At 42.6% G+C, this 6,322-nt stretch overlaps 1 protein-coding gene across 1 annotated transcript in view; it reads left to right on the forward strand.

The window, feature by feature from the left end:
- Positions 1 to 6,322, forward strand: part of pitx2 (paired-like homeodomain 2) — a 57,488-nt gene that overhangs the window by 41,013 nt on the left and 10,153 nt on the right. The gene's annotated exons all lie outside the window — the stretch shown is intronic.

Below are 6,322 nucleotides of genomic sequence, written 5' to 3' on the forward strand. Positions count from 1 at the left end.
TTAGACACCCCCACCTCACCCTCCTCGTTCACGCACGGCCTTGCTCCCCCCTTCCTTCCTTCCTTTCTCTTCTCCACAGCACACACACACACACACACACACACACACACAGAGCAAACCTCACATCTAGCATGAAGAGGTATCCACACATCCACCTCTCTCCATCACCTTTTCTGTGATGTTTCCCCACATCGGATTAGTGAATCTGAAGTACAGATTTGAAGCAAAAGGCCAAAGAGCCGTTGAGGTCTATATGTGACATCATCCACACAGTCTTGCAAAGATTAACAGCTGCAACGCTCTTTCTTTTTTCTTTTTTTTTAAACCAGCCACAGTTCCAGTCTATGATGTTTGGGGTATGACACCGAGATGTACGACATAATGCAAGTGGATGTTGACCCTGCGTGGTGTTTAGGGTTCTCGTGTGTCGCCTGTAGAGTAGTGATTGCGATACGGGGGTTGTGTTGAGGTGCAACACTGTGCACTGGCGTACAGTGCAGCCAGGCGATGTGGCTCCGTGAAAAGCGGAGACGAGCATGAAACACTGGAACTAATCACAACACATGACATGGGACTAGCATCCTGATTTCAGATTAGCCATGTCGTATCCGCCCTCCCCTCCTCCCTCCCTCTCTCTCTCTCTCTTTATTTCCCTCTCTCTGTCTTTATATCTTTTATCTTTGCCATCCTTTGTCTGCCACTTGGAGGTGTTCTTTTGATCTGCGTCTTCTTATTTCTAAAAAAAAAATAAAAAATCCGCTTGCAGGTTAACTGCATTTGCTTGTTTTCTCCTCTGTTGCTACCTTTCATGTCTATTTCTCTCATCTATCTGAAACTCTTTTTTTATGTACTAAAGCTTCCAGGATTGTCTTTTAGGTCTTTGCACTACATTGTCACTAAGATAATAAAAGCTAAAAACCAGTGTGATTTACGAGACTGAATCTGAATTGCCGTTTTCTTTTTGCTTTATTATTCAGTCTGACATTGTGTTCACGCTTTGGATTATTTTGTCCAATTAGCTACATGTCTGTTCCTTCATTAGTTTGTCTGGTTAATTTAAGGTTTATCCCAATTTAACATTTGTTATTCCTCCAAGTCGACCTACAACTACCTGCGTTGGTATCATACACCATTTTGTTGCCATTTTTTATGTCACATTTTTTAGAAGGAATAATCAGGAAGATCCATTCTTAAATTAGCTACAAAGCTAATTGGCTCAATTCGTTCTCCAACAAGGGAAACAGAAACTGAACAACAGAGCTGTCTGAATAGGAGATCTGAAACAAGGCTGTAGCTTTAAATGAACTTTAAGACTTCACCTCTGAGCAAAGATTGCGAGACTCAAAAGCGGTCAAAAACAGATCACATGACCAGGTTCTTGGGGGTTACATGGCAAATACGTCCTCAAAAACTATCATCACTACAACATGGTGTCAGTGACACGGCGTTTGGGATGTCGACGGGTCACTCGGTCTTGGGTTTGGCTTGTGACGGTTCCAGTAAAATGTGTCTACAACTGCCGAACATATCGCCCTCTGAGTGGAATTTTTATAATTTTGAGGATCTTGACCTTTTGTTCCTCACAGTCATGTCAAAACTGTAATTTGCACAATTTCGCTTCATGAATAAAACCCTAACGGCATTCCCTCCTCGTCAGTTTCGCTGCGTTTAGTGCTGATTAGCAGCTGTTTTCATGCTAAAGTAAGACAGTGAACATCTGCACGCATCAGGAGTCTTCACATCACAATAGAGTCACAGAGCATCTAAATGTGGATTCTGGAAAGACTGGTGTTGAAAGCACTGGTGTCAAAACTGAGGCAAAAAAATTAATTCATATAAATGCATGAACATTGCCTTGGTCTGTCTGTTTTTCTCTCCTGGCTTAATCTCCCATGTATATCTTTATTTTTCACATATATTTGAAGGATTTCGTCTATCTCCCACTCTCCGGTGTTTGAAGTCAGCGTCTATCCCTGCAGCTCCTTCGCCTCCCTCTCCTCAGGCCTCGATCCTCTGCCACAGTAGGCCAATTAGAACTAAGCTGATTCCAGTCGTGACCTCTGGGTCCTCCTCAGGTCTGCTGACAGGAGAGTTAGCATGTAGCCCAACTGTTTTACATGTTATCGACAGGGTGGGAGGCATCATAGTCATTTTATCACACCAATTTCATTCTTGGCCGATTTCCCCTTAGGCAGGTTAGTGGCAGCTTCCCATTGATTTTTCATGTAATTGATCAGAGACCTGCTCGAGCAATTTATTGGCCCACTCGCACCTGTGATTAAGGCTGAGGCCACATGTGTTTATGCATGCACCGACTATTACTTTCCCCGAGATCAACCGCGTGCCATAAAGCGCTGGCGTGCCGGTGCTGTGTGCTGTCTGCGACTGTCAGCGTAATGAATGTCGTCCTCGTCTCGGGGACATTTCTAATCATGCTCCACCAAAGTCGTGTCATGTCCAAAGTCAAGAGGAACGGAGACGGCCTCGTCTGACTGACCAGCACTGACAGGAGTTAATGTGTTCACATAAAAACAAGGAGCAGAGTTTAATTCAAAGTAATCCTTATTCATTTGAAGCTGCTTCATGCATGGGATTAATATTAGAGCAGTCAGGGGGCCAAAACCACAATGACATCAGCTAAGCATTTTCTTTGGAAGCCGAGGATAGGATAATTACAGAAAGAAAGACAAAGACGAAGAGCTGAGTACTTTTTAAATATACACCATGTTAGCTGGGCATGTCGGGAGAAGTGAGGGCAGCCTAACATGTAAGTCATTTATTGGCCTTGCGTCTTACGTTCTAAACCACAAGCCATGTTGCTGAGTTGGAGTGCTTAGCGTTGGTGTAGCTCATCTCCCTTTGGTACTGTGACAGAGCTGGAATAGTAAGGATCAGGCATAAAGCCGCTCAACAAGCTCAAGAGCTATCAAAGAGCCACCCTTTTAATTTGGTTAATTTACAGGCAGCTTTTTCACTAATAACGTTCTTGGAGTGATACTTGACAAATGGAAATACACACAGGATATTTCTGTCTCGGAGGAGAAAGTCCCATCTAATGTTTTGTCTTTCCTTTTTCTTCTCCTTTCTCTTCCTCCTCTCCTCGTCTTCTCACTTCCCCCCTTCTTTCCCCCCTCTCCCGTCCTTCATATTTATCCCTTCTTTCATTTGCAGAGAAAGTCACAACCCTCAATAAAGCTAAATTCCTGGCTATTACTTTATTTCTAACATATTAGCAGTGCATAAACTGATTTGTTTAAAGATTTGTGGCTTTGGAAACACCAGTTTGACTTAAAATTTTATTACATGGCCACAGAGTGTTGGCCAGACAGAACACTAGGCGACAATCACATGTGGTTTGAGGCTAAATGTGAAGAAAAAAAAAAAAGAGGGGAGAAAATCAGGCTGGTTTCTCAGGCAAAGAGAACCCTTCAATAATGGAACCACTTCACATCTGCATTACTCAGGCTTACCGATGCGATGGTGACAGTGTGTTATGGAACCACCAGTGCACAGTATATCACTAAATACTATGGGGGGAAAATGCACTTTTAATGACGGCGTATATAGAAATTAATTCAAAAAGCAGAAATCAGAGACGGATTTTTGTTCCTTTGTGATTTGAGTGTAATTTAATTGATTCCTCATGGCATCAGCAGGATGCAGAGATGGGAAAAGGTCCTTTTAACACCAAAACACGCGTCCACTTGTGTCTAAAGGCCCATTTTATAAGCATGTTTAAATCCATGAGGAAACAGTGCCATATTCTGCACAAATCACATGTCTGGTTGTGATGCTTTGCTTGTTTTGAAAATGCTGATAAATGTGCATATTTAGCCACTTTAGATCATCTAACAGATTCAAATGGGGAGAACTATATTGTGTTGTATGCATCATATCATGTGCACATGAAATTTTGGAGCTTCAAACTATATCAGTGGAATGTTTAAGCAAAATAATAATAATTCATGCAAAATAGAACTTCAATAAACAAGCAGCGTCTTAATAAAACTACAATGATCCTACTGTTGGATACTGTGTGGCAGTTTTGTTTTTTATGTCTCCCTGGTTGGCCAGTCTATCATCTCTTCTCTCTAAAGTGGAAGCCTTGGATGCTGATATACATAAAAAAAAGAGCGTAAAGAGCGTTTTAAAAATCCTCTCCAGTATGCAGGAGGAGGAAAAGTTGAAATGTCCAACTGCACTGACACCGGCGGGGCTGATGTGCTCGTTAAGAATCAGGAGAGAGCATCAAGCGGAGCAGGTCACCCTGTTTCTCACATCACAGCCCCATCAGAAATTCTTTCAAGTGTCCTTCTGCGTCGCCAAAGATGACAACGGCGAATCGATAAGCGCTTGAAATGAAAAGAAGCCGCCGGTTTGCCCCCGAGGCGAAAGATTTCATACCCGCCAGCCTTCTCTGAACTTCAGGCATTCCTCTGCACCTTTCTGCGTGAGAAAGAGGAGGCTCTTGACTGATTTTTTTTTTCTTTTTTCTTCTTCCCCCCTCTCTCTTTTGTAAGAAGGTAAGAGGAGAATACAGCCGCAACCATCGAGCCTCTCCAGGCGCCTGTGCGCTCCGTGCAGGCGGGGCGAGCCTCCACGTTTTGCAGATCCAACATGATGCAGGGCTGATGTGTTCTGCACCGACTCCCGGCTCGTTTACTCGCATTTTATTGTCTGTGCGTGTTTGTGCATGCCATTTCACAACATCTGATATTATTAAAAAAGCGCACGGGTTAAATTCACTGGGAGGGAGCTGCTTTTTTTTTTTTTTTTTTGGTAAATATGCTCATTTTTATTTATTTTTCCTCATATTAGTTTGCATTTGACCCGCATCACAGTCACCCTGCTTGTGTGTTTAGGCGAGAAGGAATGAATAAAATATAGTCTTGTTGGGCCTTTGTGCTAAAGCGTTTCTTAATTCAATATCTTCACTTTTAGATAAACACACCTAACCCTGAGGAGCTGTTAGAAATCACATCCTCCTATTATTATTATTGTTCTTTTATAAGGCTGTATTTGTGTTTGTGAGGATTCAAATCTGATTCACCATTTTTATTCTTTTTTTTCTGCTTGAGGGGTGGATGATGCGCCACGTTTTGCTTCAGTGTCCCCCTTTGGCCCAGAAATTCCCGTGTGGATGGGCGCATTAATTACTGGTTTAATGGGAGTATGACTAAAAATGTAAAAGAAGGATTAGGGCGCAGGGAACGCAGGCCTCCGTCCGGTCTGCTTGCCTCACTTAAGATGCGAATGGAAAAAAAAAATCAGTCTGTATCTAACGAAACGGATCTATAAAGAACATTTGCATCCGAGCCAGCTGTTCACTTCATCTGCACATAAATCCGCAACACGATAGCGCTCTGTCTGGCCCACAAGGAGCCTATAATGCATCAATTTAAATACTTTTTCTGTTTGCTTTCCACCTCTAAATATTCAAAAGAACAAAAAAAATAAATTGTGTTTTGTAAATATATGTGAAATTAGAAAAGGAAAAGCTGTGCGCAGTGACAAAACTGGGAGCTTAGGTGAGTGTTAATTGGACTAATTTAACTGATTGTATAATAAGAAGGAATAAAAATCAGTATCTCTCTTCAAATGCTTTGTTTTTTATTAGTAGTATTTAAATGAATTCCCTGTAAGTGGATTAAGTGATGGATCTGTGGTTATCACTGTTGTTTATTTTGCATGCGTGGAGTTGAAATAATAAGTTGCTTCTTGTAAATAGCAGGTTGGATTTACGCAAATGAAACCTCTATATGTTTTGCATGCCTGCAGTGTTGGAGTAAACGCGGCGGGGAAACAGGAATATCCCATCAGTGCTTTAGATTTTTTTTTTTTAACGAGTGCTTTTTAAAGATGCCACTAAGAAAAAAAAAATTAGAGGGGGGGTTATTGTTGCTGAAAGTTGAGAGGCTCCGAGTTGCCCTCCGCTAGACTCCGCAGCCACGGGCGCATACACAAACACACCCCTTTTTCAAAGCGCGCACACGCACAAACACACACACACACTCGCGGGGTCCCACTCTGAGCTCAAAAGCTGGAAAAATTGCGCCACTCTTGGAGCGGTCTTTCAAGGGGGGAAAAAAAGTTGAGGAAGACAGAAGAGGACGAACCAAGGGGAGACTCGGATGAAAGCGCCTCCTTCGCCTAACTTGCGCTCACACTGTAAATAGCCTACATGGTTATTTACGCGCATTAATGAAACAATCCTAAAGGTAGCGCTGCGTCTCTGTTTTTTGGATACACGGCGGGGGAGCACATCCATGCGACGCTCACATTTCCTGGGACGCAAACTTCAGTGTTACTGGACCTTGCTGAA

The sequence above is a fragment of the Stegastes partitus genome, unplaced genomic scaffold (assembly GCF_000690725.1).
Source record: "Stegastes partitus isolate 25-593 unplaced genomic scaffold, Stegastes_partitus-1.0.2 Scaffold160, whole genome shotgun sequence".
In the NCBI taxonomy this organism is placed as follows: domain Eukaryota; kingdom Metazoa; phylum Chordata; class Actinopteri; family Pomacentridae; genus Stegastes; species Stegastes partitus.